Below are 18,704 nucleotides of genomic sequence, written 5' to 3'. Positions count from 1 at the left end.
CTGCGGCTTCCCGTCGATGGCGCTTACTCCCACCTCTGCTGGTGGAGTAAGAGCGTCGATTCGGGGATCGATTGTCGCGTCCCGAAGGGACACGATAAATCGATCCCCGAGAGGTCGATTTCTACCCGCCGATTCAGGCGGGTAGTGTAGACCCAGCCTCAGTATTTGGCACTGATCTGACTGCTGCTGGAATACTGTGTCCAGTACTGAGCACATATTAAGAGGGATGTTTATAAATCGGACAGGGTCAGAGAAGAGCCATGAGATTGATTAAAGGATCAGAAAACAGGCCTAATAGTGATACACTCAAGGAGCTACATCTATTTAGCTTCCAAAGAGAAGGTTAGTGGGTTACTTGATTAAAGTCTATAAGTACTTACATAGGGAACAAAAATATTTAATAATGAGCTTTTCAGTCTAGCTGTGAAAGGTATAACATGATCCAATGATTGGAAATTGAAGATAGACAAATTCAGGCTGGAAATAAGGTGTACATTTTAACAGTGATGGTAATTACCCATTGGAACAATTTACTGGTGGTCATTGATTCTCCATCATTAGTAATTACTAAATCAAGATTGGATGTTTTTCTAAAAGATAGACTCTAGGAATTATTTTGAGAACTTTTCACATGAAAAAAGGGGGAATCCACGAAGCAGAGTATGACTTTGAAAGCCAGTCTGCTTCCCACACCTCTCTACACAGAGCACAGCATGCTGCCCTTTGCTTGGGGTTTCATGGCAAAGGCATGATTTAGCCCTCTGCCAGCAAAGTCTGCTGCACTCTGTGGGGATGGGTTAGGGATTCACCACCAGAGGAAGGGCAGGATGTGTTTCCATCACTGCCCTTCCTCAGGGTTCTACCAGAGGAGGGCAGCCTTAGTTTTCACCAGGTGTTCAATAGAAGTCCCACTGGCATCCTGGCCATGCCCCACTTCCTCCCCTGCCCCACACTTTTCAGGCTGTGCTGATGTCTTGTGGGCTCTTGATGGAGGGGAGCTGACAGTCATCACATGCTGCTACAACCTTCCTCTTGCAAGTTTTCTACCTCCAGGGATCATGTGCCCAGGATGAACAGCAAGTCAGTGGCAGAACTAGGAACAGACTGAGAACTTCTGACTTATAAAGAGCAAAACATGGGATTGGGCCATGCTGCTTCCCTATGCAGCCAGTTAATACACTGGTCTGTAATTACCATTTTATTCTTTATAACTCCATCCAGAGGACTCCTTTTAAAACATAATGGCCTCATTTGATTGCAAGCTCTTTGACTAGGGTCTCTCACTTTGGACCGCCCGCAGCTTCTGGCAATTACCAAGATGCAAATAATAAATAATAATCATTAGGCATAGGGGCTGAATTGATAATTAAAATGAGCAAGAGTTAAACTTCATTTAAAAATGTGCAGTGATTAAAATAAGGAAACATCCTTTAGCCTAAGGCAGTTGCAACAACTGAAATTCTAGAGATGATGGTTGTACAGTTTCTTCTACTGATCCACACCCCAGGAATTAGCTGGTTTTGTGAGGTAATTAACTCTTTTTCAGTGGCAGACTTTGTTGGCTTAGTAGCGGCAGATCAGATGGCATGGCTGATGAGCAAAAGATTTCTCTAATGTTGACTGGTGAAAGACCAAAAGGTACGTTCAGTTTGGTATTATTATTTTACCACTTTCATCACGAGCTTGATTAAGCTGTTATAAAAATGAGGAATTCAAAGATAATTTCTCAAGGAACTCTAAAATGGTGTGTATCATCCAGCTTACTAGATATTTAACTTTTTTATAGTTGTATATACTCATGGCAACAAGCATGTTTATAAAACAAAAGTTTCAATAAGCTTTTTGACTGCTGAATCATGGACTAGGAACCCATTGTGGTGGGTGCTGAACATACAGAGAAAAAACAATTGCCCCTGCCCCAAACAGCTTACAATCTACTGTATAAACTCGATCATAAGCCGGTTCATGTATAAGCCAACCCCCCCACCCCCAAGATGGATAAGTAAAAATGGAAAATGTTTATGACCCATTCATAAGCTGACCCTATAATTCAGGAGTTGGCAAACTTTGGCTCCCAGCCATCAGGATAAGCTGCTGGCGGCTGAGATGGTTTGTTTACCTCAAGAGTCCGCAGGCACGGAGGTAAACCTAAGTAAACAAAGTGTCCCAGCGTGGCAGCTGCTTACCCTGATGGGCCGGGACTGCAACTGGTGGGGAAATTTTTTGGGGGGGCAGAAGCTGGGGGTCAGGGGAGTAACCCCTGTGACAATCCCCCACATGACCCCACCCCTAGCCTGGGACCCCCACACTCTCCCCATCCCATCCCTTCCCACCTTATCTGGGGAGGGCCAGGGGAGGATGTCTCTGGCCTGGCCGGAGCTGCTCCAGCAGGCTGGGCAGCATGGCCGCAGCCTGCTCTGGCAGGCCAGACCAGGCAGCATGGCCGCAGCCTGTTCCAGCAGGCTGGGCCGGGTGGCATGGCTGCAGCGTGCCAGCCCCGGAGCTGCAGCTGCTTTGGAAGAGGAGAGCAGCCTGGCCAGAAGCGGAGAGACTCTGGCCCCGCCTCTTCTCTTCTGGCTGTGCTGCCTCTCCTTGCTCCCTCTGTTTGGGGGAGGGGCTGTGGCCCACCTCTCCCTCTCTATACCCGTTCATAAGCCGACGCCCTTCTCTGGTGCTTCCCCTTTTTACTAAAAAAATTTGGCTTCTGAACGAGTATATACAGTAAGTAAGCTACTAAGCTTTTCATAGAATCATAGAATATTAGGGTTGGAAGAGACCTCAAGAGGTCATCTAGTCCAACCCCCTGCTTAAAGCAGGAGCAACACCAACTAAGTCATCCCAGCCAGGGCTTTGTCAAGCGGACCTTAAAAACCTCTAACGATGGAGATTCCATCACCTCCCTAGGTAACTAATTCCAGTGCTTCACCACCCTCCTAGTGAAATAGTGTTTCCTAATATCCAACTTAGACCTTCCCCACTGCAACTTGAGACCATTGCTCTTTGTTCTGTCATCTGCCACCACTGACAACAGCCTAGATCCATCCTCTTTGGAACCCCCACTTCAGGTAGTTGAAGGCTGCTATCAAATCCCCCCTCACACTTCTCTTCTGCAAACTAAACAAGCCCAGTTCCCTCAGCCTCTCCTCGTAAGTTATGTGCCCCAGCCCCCTGATCATTTTCATTGGCCTCCGCTGGACTCTCGAAAACTGGACGCAATACTCCAGATGTGGCCTCACCAGTGCCGAATAGAGGGGAATAATCACTTCCCTCGATCTGCTGGCAATGTTCATACTAATACAGCCCAATATGCCATTAGCCATTTTGGCAACAAGGGCATACTGCTGACTCATATCCAGCTTCTCATCCACTGTAATCTCCAGGTCCTTTTCTGCAGAACTGCTGCTTAGCCGGTTGGTCCCCAGCCTGTAGTGGTGCATGGGATTCTTCCTTCCTAAGTACAGAACTCTGCACTTGTCCTTGTTGAACATCATCTGATTTCTTTTGGCCTAATCCTCCAATTTGTCTAGGTCACTCTGGACCCTATCCCTACCCTCCAGCATATCTACCTCTTCCCCAGCTTAGTGTCATCTGCGAACTTGCTGAGGGTGCAATCCATCCCATCATCCAGATCATTAATAAAGCTGTTGAACAAAACCGGCCCCAGGACCGACCCCTGGGGTACTCCGCTTGATACTGGCCGCCAATTAGACATCGAGACTTTGATCACTACCTGTTGAGCCTGACAATCTAGCCAGCTTTCTATCCACCTTATAGTCCATTCATCCAATCCATACTTTTTTTACTTGCTGGCAAGAATACTGTCCGTTTTCTATAGATTAGTATATGTATGATGTTACCCTATTAGCATACATGTCAATTTGTTGTCATGGCACCTTTGCGGTCAGACATTCTGTCTAGAACCTTCCGGATGCTGGTGGCAACTATGTTCTGTGGGTGGCTGATGTCAGTATTGTGGACAAAATTCCCCGTCTTGCATGCTACTTTCAGTTCCCTATAACTTATGAGTTAACTTAAATTTCTCTATGCCAAAAGTTATAGGCCTCAAGCCTCACGCCATCTGCTAAAGCCAAATCTTACAGGATAAAAGCCTGTAGGTTCCTTGCATTACTACTAAATATAATAAAACAGAATAACAAAGCAATTAATATAATACAGGTGTGCTGGCCCACTGGGCTACAGGCCCCCCCTTGATAGGGTGATTGCTAATGAACCCGATCACATAAATTTTAGGGCCTTACTATATGTTTAAAGCCTGTGCCTTACATACATTAGATGACTGATGGAAGCACCACCTGCCCAATCAAGATGTGGGTATAAATGCCTGTGGGGTGCAACAAAATTTAATGTGACCTTACACTCCAATTGACCATAAAAATATATCGATATTTGGTCATTGCCATACTGGCCACTCCCGATATATGTCACCCTATATATATAGTTGGCTAACCAGGTAGGTTACCAATGATGAAGATGACGATGGATCCCATTGGTACCTTCCTTCTGGCCACACCGCGGTGTGTTCACTTCAAACATTACTTTTATACTGATGTACTGATCCCTTGTTAGAGCACCAGGCCATCAGTGAAATGTTTCACATTGGGAGGTATACCAGCAGAGGAGGTACATTGCTGTGATAGTTGTAGACATTATCTTTGAGGTGACCTACTGAGTGGAGCTGCCAAGTGACCAAATACATCCCCATCTGGATTGGGCCCAGTTAAGGAGGTACCATAATGTAATCTTAGTTAAATAAGAGTCTTAATTAGGGTGTAGTGTCACAGACCCCATTTCTGAGCTGCCCTCAGTAGAGACCAGTGGTATTCCTCAATAAGGATTAGAGCAAGTGGCTCTTCCTGTTTCATTTTAAAACAATTTTAATACCACTATTTTGCAACTATATATATTTTTGATGAAATGTGGGGCTTTTTCAACTCATAATTATGCTATATATGTATACTGTATGCAGAAATGGATATATGACATACGGTTTTCATTATACCTTTGATATAAGTGTAGCCACCTCTCACCCTGGAGTTATTGATGAGAGGATGGGCCTTTCTTCCAGGTTAGTACAGGTGACATGGTTACATTTGTTAGCTGAGGGTTACACCTCTACCTGTTATACCCTTTTACAATATGTTCAGTTTTCATACATATTATGTTCCAATACATAGATATATACATTGATATCATTAGTTCAGGCAATAAACTTAATACTGTTTGTTTTGATTTTTAATTTCCCCCAAGTTTGGTATACTGAGGATGAGATCATATGGCTTCAAGGAAGGCACCAATGTACCAAAGAGTGTCCTTGCACCAGAGCAACAAAAAGTGTCTCTTATATCGGGCTGCTGCCATTGACTCCAGTTGCTTTAGCATTAAGAGTTCATCATTTGGAGGTTTACTACAAAATCTATTTTTCTTTGCTTTCTTCACATGGTTCAAACGCTGGAGCTTGTGAGTTTGCCTCTTTGAACAAACTGCTAGGACCTCAAGACTGCTGCAGAGGAGGAACAATGCTGTCAGCATAGTGCTGTAAACTGGATTTGGGTCCTCTCTGAGGGTCTTGTCTTATTGCTGAGTACCTGCAAAGACATATCTCTCCCCTGGTACAGCAGAGTGAGATTTGATATATAGCATTTACTAATTTAGCAATTTAGTTTCTTTTGCTATTCCTAAACAAAAACACCAACATATTTTACAAGGGCAAATTCACAAATAACAAATAGCTAAATGGTTAACAAGATTACTTTTCACTGGACATATGCACCCCCCCTTGTTGGGGTGATAACCCTGATGGTTATTTTAATACCAGGTTACATTAGCTATATTATGAGAACCAAGCAAAATATATGAGATTATAAAGCACTATAGCTATAATATAGCTATTAATCTTACATTAATAGGATGGTGGTTTGCTTAAGAAACTTTTGAATTGTAATTTGGAGTTTGCCAAACTGGCCACATTGCCTGACAAATTCCAAATCAAAGCTAATAATATATATATATATATGAGTTAGGTCCACATAAATTGTTCATTGAGACAAACATACCTATATCTTTGACTGATTTTTGCAAAGATTGAACCACCCCAGGTGCCATAGAAGGACAGACACCATGGTGGTTAGATTCTAATTTTACTACTGAAATGGTGGGGTACCACAAAGAAAAAATATTTTACTACTAATTGTGCAGAAAATTATTGTTGCAACAAAAACTTCCACAACATGTGAGGAGAAAAAAAATGGTTTAGTCATGTGACACAAAACATAAAAATAAATTCAAAAGATAAATAAGTTCAGAAGAAGTTTAAACAAGTAATTCCAACATATCACCAATGGATTAAACATTGTTATTTAGAGCAGGTCCAGGAATCCTCAGAGTTGAAATTATTAATTTGTTCTAGGTATATAGCTTGGTTTGCCTATAATATAAGTATGATTATTAAGCCAGGAACCTGCTTTTCTTGAATCTTTAGACCCTAGATTAAAACAGAAGTGGGTGGAAAAAAAGAATTAAAGCAGGCGCTAATATTTTTCAGGAAATATGAAGGCAAAACTGTAATTAGATTAATTCCATATTTTACATTGATGAATTAGGACCTATAATGATAAGCACGATTTATCTTGCAGGTAGCAAAGTTTGCTACATGTTGAAGAAGCTTCAGCACTTTCTTAAAATAATGTTTCCGCATAAAGTGGAGACAACTTTTTATTTCAGAAGGTTGAAAAAGCTACTAGGGGGGAAGCTGTTCTAGACTTGATTTTAACAAATAGGGAGGAACTCGTTGAGAATTTGAAAGTAGAAGGCAGCCTGGGTGAAAGTGATCATGAAATCATAGACTTTGCAATTCTAAGGAAGGGTAGAAGGGAGAACAGCAAAATAGAGACAATGGATTTCAGGAAGGCAGATTTTGGGAAGCTCAGAGAGCTGATAGGTAAGGTCCCATGGGAATCAAGACTGAGGGGAAAAACAACTGAGGAGAGTTGGCAGTTTTTCAAAGGGACACTATTAAGGGCCCAAAAGCAAGCTATTCCGCTGGTTAGGAAAGATAGAAAATGTGGCAAAAGACCACCTTGGCTTAACCACGAGATCTTGCACGATCTAAAAAATAAAAAGGAGTCATATAAAAAATGGAAACTAGGACAGATTACAAAGGATGAATATAGACAAACAACACAGGAATGCAGGGGCAAGATTAGAAAGGCAAAGGCACAAAATGAGCTCAAACTAGCTACGGGAATAAAAGGAAACAAGAAGACTTTTTATCAATACATTAGAAGCAAGAGGAAGACCAAAGACAGGGTAGGCCCACTGCTTAGTGAAGAGGGAGAAACAGTAACAGGAAACTTGGAAATGGCAGAGATGCTTAATGACTTCTTTGTTTCGGTCTTCACCGAGAAGTCTGAAGGAATGCCTAACATAGTGAATGCTAATGGGAAGGGGGTAGGTTTAGCGGATAAAATAAAAAAAGAACAAGTTAAACATCACTTAGAAAAGTTAGATGCCTGCAAGTCACCCGGGCCTGATGAAATGCATCCTAGAATACTCAAGGAGCTAATAGAGGAGGTATCTGAGCCTCTAGCTATTATCTTTGGAAAGTCATGGGAGACGGGAGAGATTCCAGAAGACTGGAAAAGGGCAAATATAGTGCCCATCTATAAAAAGGGAAATAAAAACAACCCAGGTAACTACAGACCAGTTAGTTTAACTTCTGTGCCAGGGAAGATAATGGAGCAAGTAATTAAGGAAATCGTCTGCCAACACTTGGAAGGTGGTAAGGTGATAGGGAATAGCCAGCATGGATTTGTGAAGAACAAATCGTGTCAAACCAATCTGATAGCTTTCTTTGATAGGATAACGAGCCTTGTGGATAAGGGTGAAGCGGTGGATGTGGTATACCTAGACTTTAGTAAGGCATTTGATACGGTCTCGCATGATATTCTTATCGATAAACTAGGCAAATACAAATTAGATGGGGCTACTATAAGGTGGGTGCATAACTGGCTGGATAATCGTACTCAGAGAGTTGTTATTAATGGTTCCCAATCCTGCTGGAAAGGCGTAACGAGTGGGGTACCGCAGGGGTCTGTTTTGGGACCGGCTCTGTTCAATATCTTCATCAACGACTTAGATATTGGCATAGAAAGTACGCTTATTAAGTTTGCGGATGATACCAAACTGGGAGGGATTGCAACTACTTTGGAGGACAGGGTCATAATTCAAAATGATCTGGACAAATTGGAGAAATGGTCTGAGGTAAACAGGATGAAGTTTAACAAAGACAAATGCAAAGTGCTCCACTTAGGAAGGAAAAATCAATTTCACACATACAGAATGGGAAAAGACTGTCTAGGAAGGAGTACGGCAGAAAGGGATCTAGGGGTTATAGTGGACCACAAGCTAAATATGAGTCAACAGTGTGATGCTGTTGCAAAAAAAGCAAACATGATTCTGGGATGCATTAACAGGTGTGTTGTGAGCAAGACACGAGAAGTCATTCTTCCGCTCTACTCTGCTCTGGTTAGGCCTCAGCTGGAGTATTGTGTCCAGTTCTGGGCGCCGCATTTTAAAAAAGATGTGGAGAAACTGGAAAGGGTCCAAAGAAGAGCAACAAGAATGATTAAAGGTCTTGAGAACATGACCTATGAAGGAAGGCTGAAAGAATTGGGTTTGTTTAGTTTGGAAAAGAGAAGACTGAGAGGGGACATGATAGCAGTTTTCAGGTATATAAAAGGGTGTCATAAGGAGGAGGGAGAGAACTTGTTCACCTTAGCCTCTAAGGATAGAACCAGAAACAATGGGTTTAAACTGCAGCAAGGGAGGTCTAGATTGGACATTAGGAAAAAGTTCCTAACTGTCAGGGTGGTTAAACACTGGAACAAATTGCCTAGGGAGGTTGTGGAATCTCCGTCTCTGGAGATATTTAAGAGTAGGTTAGATAAATGTCTATTAGGGATGGTCTAGGCAGTATTTGGTCCTGCCATGCGGGCAGGGGACTGGACTCGATGACCTCTCGAGGTCCCTTCCAGTCCTATAATCTATGAATCTATGAATCTATGAAAAAAAGCAAAAAGATTATATGTTGCTGGCTTTCTTTCTCGTATTGGGTAAGTCTGGAGTTGCAACTAACCTCATACCTATTTATGGAATAATAATACACAACTGATTAGTTAAATTTAGAAAGTATGTAGAATACAAACATGCAAGTAACAAGTACTGAATGCTTGAACTTGTTCTAAAGGCATAACCTTGCTTCCATTAGGTTTTAAAGGTTTTATTTACCTTGTACATGTACATTAGACATATTAGACATAACCTTTTTGTTTAAAAGGAATCTTCTTCACTCTCCGCCTCTACAATATCCAATTGCTTATTTCCTAAGATGAAAGTATCTGGCTTACTCAACTCCTCCTCTAGCACTGTCGCCGGAGGACTTCCCATATATGATTAGATGTTTAGGGGGTTTTAATTTTAATTATTTTGCTAAACTTCGAGTTAGGCAAAGCAAACTGCTTCTATTTCCCTTTTTTCTCCCAAGCACAGAGTACAAAAAAAGCACTTCTCCTTTTTAGCAACATGATAGCTGCTGGTCAAAGCCTCAACTATTTTTGCGGCTGAGGATTTCTTTGACATTACAAGTTAAAGGCACAGAAACTGTTGGCTTGGTGGATTACATGATATGGAATAAAGGCATGGTTACAAGGTCTTTATGACTTGTGGAGGAACAAATCTTTTGGTACCTTCTGGTAAGGGTTTTCCCTGGTTCCTTTAATATCTCTTAATCAACCATTTTACATTACTATTTAATTTAGTCTTCTAGGATTTTAACACCCTGCTTAGGTGGAAGTTGGACTTACACTTACAGCTGTGCTCAGACAGTCCTGTTGCTTTTTATTTATTTATTTATTTTGAGTTATTACTCACCAACAAGCATTAGTTGGTACATTACTTTAGACGTATGATCATATGACGTATTAGACATATAAGACGTATGATTATATACTACCAGTCAGGATGATTGAAAATAGCCTGGCTATGGTGATGTTGCATTCGAACAACATGCATGATCTTCTGTATTTGTATGTTATGTCTTTGGTCGACCACAGAATTCTCAGCAGACTACTTCACTTTTTTCAACTCCTACTTAAATAAGCTCAAGTACATTATATTTACTAACTTTATTCTAAATCTACATAAAAACACTAACACTACACACACATACATATATGTATAGGGATGTCCCTCCTTAAATAATTAACCCCTTGACTGGTTCAACAATTACTTAAACAAGTCCCAAGAAAACAGAGGGGAGGGGGTTCTGCTCCCTCTCTCTTCCCTCGATGGATTAACTCAGGTAAGCTGGCACCGGGCTACACCTTCCTCTCATCCAAGTGCTTCAATATGGTTTCCTTGAGAACCTGCTTCATGATTTTTCCAGGGACTGTGGTGAGGCTGACTGGCCTGTAGTTCCCCAGATTCTCCTTCTTCCCTTTTTTAAAGATGGGGACTATATTTGCCTTTTTCCAATTGTCCGGGGCCTTCCCCAATTGCCACGAGTTTTCAAAGATAATGGCCAATGGCTCTGCAATCACATCAGACAATTCCGTCAGCACCCTCGGGTGCATTAGATTTGGCCCCATGGACTTGTGCATGTCCAGCTTTTCTAAATAGTCCTTAACCTGTTCTTTCACCACTGAGGGCTGCTCACCTCCTCCCCATACTGTGTTGCCCAGTGCAGCAGTGTGGGAGCTGACCTTGTCTGTGAAGATGGAGGCAAAAAAATCATTGAGTACTTCAGCTTTTTCCACATCATCATTTAATATGTCTTGTGAAAAATAAACTGTTGCACTGTACAATCTTTATAGCTATTAGGCTGTTAATTGGCATCTATCAAAGATGTGCTACTAAAAGTTAGCATTCTCCATCTCTTGCACTTTAATCCTCAAATAAATGAACATTAGACATTCTTAAGATGCTGAAACTTCTCAAAAAGGAATATTTTCCAACCATGAAATGTTGGCCCATGTGTCCTACCCCTGTATCGGCCAGGGGAATGCCGAAGTCAGCCAAGGAGCTTGAACCTATGTGACATGACTTGGCCTCAGTCCCATTGTCCACATCACCAAGTCACCAGCACAGCTGGCCTCTTGCTGGCAAAGAAGTCAAGGACAGACTAGGCATAGGTTTTACTCTTACGCCCCTTTTCCCTCAGCAAGAGTGAATCTGGCCCCTTGTTTGAACAGTATAACATTTATTCTGCTTCCTCCCAATTAAGTTCCCTTCTTGTTAATGGGAGTTGTGCACACATATTAAGAAAACTGAGATACCTAATATATATGTACAGAGAGAGAGGTAGAACAGTTGGGACCAAACTTTTCTATGGGAAGCAGAGTTAAAGCAATATTACATGAGTTTAGATTATTTTAATTTATATTGTAGTGATTAGTATTTTGCACCCTAATAACTACCTTGAGCATGGCTCACTTCGGTTTTCCTCTGAATTGCAGGAATCTCTACAGTAGTAGAACTACATTGCTTTTGGGGACATTACAGTGCACAGTCTTTCCCTTCTAGTTGAATAGCAGAACTTTCACACTTGTACCAGTCTGTCTGTCCATAATCAACTCAGCTCAGCAATCAGATTGTTGTTTTCACATTTCATGAATATTTGGCAGTGTGCCACCCACTACTGTGGAAGAATGTTGAAATGTTTTCGTCCTGCCATTGTTACAGCCCTGTTGGGTTTCTCTAATTCTATCTGGCTACCTTCCAGCACTGCTCCATTTGATTCAAAATGTTTCAGCCTGGGTTTTAATCTAGGTGGCACTCTCCTCTTACATTTCTGCTCTACCAAAGAGAGGCTATTCTGGCTCATTGCAAACTATCATTAATTCGTTTTTGAAATTGAAAGCACATCATCAAGTTTCTGCCCCTTGCTTTAGTGCAGATCCCTGCATTCGGATTAGCTACTAATCAGTATACTACTAGTATGCTGCATGGCTGTTGAGAAATAACCATACATTTATTCTGCAAATTAGTACTCCTCAGCCAATCAGAATACAGAGCTTTGCAACACAAACATGACCACACTACTGTAAATCATTTACAGTACAACTGTACTCCAATTGCCTCAGACAATTCAGTTTGGGCAAATGTATTTTATATTCCAGGATTTTTTAAAAAATGAATAGCTTCTTGTTGGTCACTCATATCCAGAATCAGCATGTTTCCCCATTTCTCTGGTCTCCTTCCATCTGGGTTTTTCCCCACATGTACCTATCCTGTGTGCCTAATTTGCTTATGTCCCTGCTGGACTGCTCCACTCAGCCATGATCATCACTGGCATGAAGGAGAATGAGCCCTCCTCAGAGGGAAGGTGGTACAACTTATCAAGCAGAAAAAGAACACAAGGGGAGCAGAGAACTTAAAACCAGACCAAATGACTTGGGCTGATAGGATCAGACACCAATGTCATATCAGAGAATCAAGCTTTAGATGAAAGGCATCTAAATGCTTCTCTGCTCAGCTGGAGCTAAGAAAATCGGTCTTTATCTTCTGAGGCTCAAAGCATGTGCAACTTCCAGTCTAATCACTATGGCCCAAATCCTCAAAAGTATTTAGATGCTTAGGATGGGATCCATGAAGGGACTTAGGCATTGTATGCTGAAAGTCACAGCACCTAACTTTTAGGCACCTGGAAAATAACAGGAACAACACTGTTCCACAAAGCTGAGTTAGGTGTCTAGGCCCCCTATACAATGAACAGGGAGAAACAGGCGCCTAAGAATGCAACCCACAAAGCCAGCATGCTAGGCCTGGAGCTGTCTGAGTTAGCCAATGGGAGATGACAACTAGCGGGCTAAACACCACATCTCTTTCTGAGATAAGCACCTAAGTCATGTGCCTCCTTGCAGCCCAATCTCTGTTTAGCAATCCCTGAATGGGAACTACCCACCTGGAGTCAGGCAGCTCTGGTGCCTCTTGGGGGGAGAAAGTGGTGCAGATATAACTTTTAGCCCAGTGGTTAGAACACTTACCTAACATGTGGGAGACCCAGGTTCAATTCCCCCTGTCTGCCAGAGAGGGAAAAGGATTTGAAGAGGGGTCTCCTACCTCTCAGGTGAGTGCGCTAACCACTGAGCTATGGGATATTCTAATGGGGGGAAAGGGCCCTCCCTCGGTGTCTCCTGATGAAGCTAATAAATAATGAAAGAATGATTGGAGCAGGGGGACAGGAACGGGGGTCTCCACATAGAATCATAGAATATCAGGGTTGGAAGGGACCTCAGGAGGTCATCTAGTTCAACCCCGTGCTCAAAGCAGGACCAATCCCCAATTAAATCATCCCAGCTAGGGCTTTGTCAAGCCTGACCTTAAAAAAAATCTAAGGAAGGAGATTCCACCGCCTCCCTAGGTAACCCATTCCAGTGCTTCACCACCCTCCTAGTGAAAAAGTTTTTCCTAATATCCAACCTAAACCTCCCCCACTGCAACTTGAGACCATTACTCCTTGTTCTGTCATCTGCTACCACTGAGAACAGTCTAGATCCATCCTCTTTGGAACCCCCTTTCAGGTAGTTGAAAGCAGCTATCAAATCCCCCCTCATTCTTCTCTTCTACAGACTAAATAATTCCAGATCCCTCAGCCTCTCTTCATAAATCATCCCAGATGGGTGCCCCAGCCACTGGACTATAGAGTAAAAATAACATAAAAACAAGACAAAAAAAAAGGTAGTCAAAAAAGTTTTGGAAAATGTTTAGGTAACAGTTCTAAACTGAAAAAGCTATTTCTGTAGTGCCTGGTTGAGCCCTAATAAAGGCAAAGAAAATTCAGACTGCACAGGGTTGTGTTTTTCCAGTTCCTGCATTATTATTGCAATGGAAAGGCCAAGTCATGTGATCTTTATTCATTTTATTATTTAGTCAAAACTCCTGCTGACTTCTTTGAGAATAAGCCTGAGTGTGGACAGAGATAAAATTAGAATGAAAACTGAGTTAAGGTCCTGGAAGATTTGGCCCATGGAACATAGAAAAAATTAAAACAAAGTAACAACAAAACCTACATGTAGTTCCTTATGTAAAGAATTTCTTATGCTTCTGAAAAAGCTGTGATTGGTTACTATGGCAACTGACATGAAATGGAAATAAAATGCTTTTAATACATCAAGCTGACTTCTCCCCACAAATTTAGAAACTAATCAAAACAGGCTGGAGCAAATGTGTCCTTAAAATATGTACTTTTTAATATTCAAAAAAGGAAATACAAGCACAACCAGCATACAGAGAACTTTGTGTCATTAAAATGGTAAAATACATTGACATTTCAATCATCCAAAAGTCAGAAAAGGCATTTTTAAAGGAATCTCTTTTAATAACCCTGACTTAACTTATGAAGAATTTAAGCTTTACATGGAAAAGGTTCCTTTCTGTTTTCCTGAAATTTGCCATAACTTTAAGTGCTCATGAAAGGCACCAGGTTGACAGACCTGGACACTGAAATCCTCTCTGGGGAATCGAAGAATCAACTGAATTCAATGATTAATTGTAGTGTAGAGTATCAACTGATAGTCAATGCAAGTGCAATAGTTCACAGATAAGCCTTGCCTCCAGTCCTCATGCAAAACTCCCATTTCTAGCAATTGTAATTTTTCCATGAGCAATGCAAGCAGGATTTGGCCTGCAGTACACCCTACTGAAACAGTATAGTGCCTAATACTACAAACTCTTATTCAGCTCAGCATTTGTCACATCATTACTTCATAGTATTTCTCACATGAGTAAGCATTTGCATGATTACATCCACAGAAAGTAGAACGGTAGTAATCTCAGTGAAAAGAATCCATTTAACTACAGGTGTAACCTAGGCAGGCAGTGGGACTGTTCTCTGTTAGGCTAGGTCTATACTACCCACCTGAATCGGCGGGTAGAAATCGATCTCTTGGGGATCAAATGATCGCGTCTCGTCGGGACGCGACAATCGATCCCCGAATCGACGCGCTTACTCCACCAGCAGAGGTAGGAGTAAGCGCCGTCGACGTGGAGGTCGATTTTGCTGCCGTCCTCACAGCGGGGTAAGTCGGCTCCGATACGTCGAATTCAGCTAGGCTATTCGCGTAGCTGAATTTGCGTATCTTAAATCGACCCCCCCCTGTAGTGAAGACCTGCCCTTAGGCATAACATGTCTATTTATTATTACTTCATCTTCTATCCTGTCCTCATCTTTTGGGGGTTTCTTTCACCTATTGCATCTTGTCATTATTCTAGACAGAGTTCTCTAGGGCAGGGACTATCTTGTTTACATGTTTGTAAATGCCTAGCATAATGCACATTATGCACCATTGACGGGGGGCAGGGTCACCCAGGAGTAGGGTGACCAGACGTCCCATTTTTAAAGGGACAGTCTCATTTTTTGGGACTTTTTCTTATATAGCCACCTATTACCCCCCACCCCGTCCCATTTTTTCACGGTTGCTATCTGGTCACCCTACCCAGGAGGGCAGTTTGCTCTGTCCCCCTCTCCCCCCATTTGAGAAGGCCCTCAAATTGAGTGGTGCTGCAATCTGGCACACTGGATCACAGTGCTACTCACTGAATTTTGGTCTGACAACAGAGGGGTTGCTGTGCCAAACCTGAGTGCCGCCATGGTAAGTTAAAGTAAGAGTGGTTCAGTTGTGTGTACCATGTGAAAAATTTCTGGGAAAGCCCCGTTTCTTATATATATTTATTAGGAAAAGTCTCTCATACACCGTTTCAGTTTTTCATAAATGTAATTTTCACAGCCCAGACTAAAGTTCCTAGGAATAGCTGGTTATGAACTCCTCTTCCTCAGTCAAACTTTAAGACTCCTGTTTAAGACTTCTGTTGTGAAGGTTGGTGTAGTGAAGCCAGGCAGCTGGTGGTTGCACTTGGGAAAAGGGATGACTGAGACATTCCCTGTTGCAGGGTCCTTTAAAAAACAAGGAATTCTGTTCATCTTGTTACTATGAGAAGACACTTGTTTATGAAGAATCACCTTTTAATGGCTTCTCTCGAAATGGAGTCCTTTGCCTCATGTAAGTAGAACACGATGAAAGAGTTGTAAAAGAAGCTCCAACTCAGGAATGTCACATCACAAGTTCAATTACAAGAACCCCATGATATTTTAAATAATGCAAAATGCTGTGGCAAAGCTGCAGAAAGGTGAGGGACTGCTCTTAACAGAACTATTCCATAGGTAAGATTTTTATGGAGCCTTCATGATACTGGCAGGAGTTTTTTGGTTCTTGCATTTATAAATCCAAAACTAAGTTATCCTCTAGCATATGGTAATATCCATTGAAGCAAACATTCTCAATCAAGTTGAACCTAGAAGCTTCATTTCTAGGGTATATTGTTTATAACTGCTGTATTGCACAAAACAAACAAACAAACAAACCCCCACCACCACCACCATTTTCTGCTTTGGAACATAAGGAAGAGATGTGGGTATTAAAATAAAGAATGAAAAACTGGTTGCTCCGCAGTATGTTTGATCTTGTTCTGTATATACCTCTAAGGGAAACAAACTATTCACTGTCTCAACTCCGGTTTAAAGAAGACAACTTATCTGTAAATTAATCATAATATTTCAACAGTTCTCATACCCAATAGCCTCTGGACATCTTAAAATAAATATGTAGCAGCAGAAAAGACTTAATTCTCTGGAGCAGAAGTTATATAGAAACACACCAAAAATAAAATGAAAACCAAACAAGCTTTAGCTAGGCCACTGCCAATCACTTCATGATTTGTCAGAGCTAGGAGGCAGATGTCTCGGCACAGAACAAAGCAATAAACTTCCATTACAATATGGATCAGGGATAGCAGTGTCAGCACTCTCAATTTTATAATATACATGTGGCTTCATAATAAGCAGATGCAGTTTTTTAAGCAGACTCTTCAAGAGCTGAAAACTCAAAGGCAGTACTTGCTGAATAGGAATATCACTTCAGTTCGGCAACAGTTAGTGACTATATTTGATCCTGACACCGGTGCCAGATACTGAAAGAAAAGTTAAGCATGTGCATAAATGATAAAATGATTGGGGCCCCAACTTTTTTACTACTTTATGAGAATGAAGGAGAAAAATTAAACAGTGACAAAGAAGTGGAGGCTAACTCACTACTAGGCAAATATAGAGAACAAAAGAGAACTGAAGAAAATTATTCATTTCCACTTTTCCCCATTCAGACCTATTCTGCAACAGAGCTAACAACTTAACTACTTCACTCTGAAGTTTGCTTACGGCCAGAAACAAGTATATGTGAAGTGACACCTTGTTTGTCAAGGTATCGTCTCTGTATGTGTCTTAAGTTACATCCATGTCACAGGCTCTCCTGAGCCAGGGGAACATCTCACAAAGCAGGCTTGCCTTAATTTTAAAGTACTAAACTGATACTTAATTCAAAATGGCCACCTGGGCTTTAAATCCCATAACAAACAGTCTACTGGTCCACCAAAAAGTGGAGTCAAGTTTCTTGGCTTAAAATAGGGTAGATACTTCCTCCCCTCTCTCAGCTATATCCAGAGCTAGCCTGTAGGAGTGGCAGCCATCCCTTTTTATTTTGTCTGCTAGGCACTGACTGGCTTCCACCCTACCAGCCCTTCTAGCCACTGGAGGACCAATTCGTACAGGTGGCATCTCTACACAGCTCTTGGAGATTTGAACTTGCTGCTCTTTTTGTACAAAAGGACACCAGTTTGGGTGGTGTGCTCAGGCAGTAGGACCTTTAGCAAACACCTGTTACACCTTCATAATCTATTGTACTGACAAAACCAAGTTTTTAGTTCTGTTACCATTACAGAATCATTGCAGCTATGGAAGAGTACAGTGGATTTTATTCTGTTTTGCGAATCGTCAGCAATATTTTAATTGTTTATAATTGCAATGTTGTATTTTTAAATGAATCAATCAGAAGATTGAAGAATCTTTCTTACTGGTGATGATGCAAGAGCCAGAAAGAACTTAGCATTCTTTTAAGGTTCCAGTAGAGAATTTAGTGTTTTCAGTCTGCAAAAATAGCCTTTTTACTTGCAAACAGAGTGGATTTGGTATGGAAGTAATCGAGAGAGAATAGATATGGAAGCCAATAATGCCATTTTGCTGATTTTATCTTCTCTTTAATTTCTGGCCCACATTACTGTAGTATCTGAGCATCTCACAGTCTTTAATGTATTTTTCCTCACAGCACCTCAGCATCTCTATTTTATAGATGGGGAAATGAGGCACAGAGAATCTAAGTGACTTGCCCAAAGGCACCCAGGAATTCTATGGAATTGAGTCTCAGTCCCCTGAGTCCAAGGCTATTGCCATTGGGCCATCCTTCCTTACCACCCACCTTTTGGACAGCATTGGTCTGAGGTGGGTCCCTCAGCAGAGAGCAGCTACTGCGCTTCTCTGAAATCTCCTGCTGGCAGACTTTTCTACCTTAGCTGCCCTTATATACTGGTTTACACTGGCTTACAGATCTAAATGTATCTCAAAAAGTACAGAGAGCCTAAATAATAAATATGATGAAATTTTAAGTGCATCTCCAGTATGAGTGCTGGAAAAAGCGCATTGCTGTATTTACATTTCATCTGAATTTCTCTTTGTATGCAATCCCTAAGCAGTTCACAAAGACCTTATCAACTGTCCATCTACTCTTTGACTATGCCACTCC

The sequence above is a fragment of the Malaclemys terrapin genome, chromosome 2, assembly GCF_027887155.1.
Source record: "Malaclemys terrapin pileata isolate rMalTer1 chromosome 2, rMalTer1.hap1, whole genome shotgun sequence".
Classification (NCBI taxonomy): domain Eukaryota; kingdom Metazoa; phylum Chordata; order Testudines; family Emydidae; genus Malaclemys; species Malaclemys terrapin.
This window is presented reverse-complemented; position numbering follows the sequence as displayed.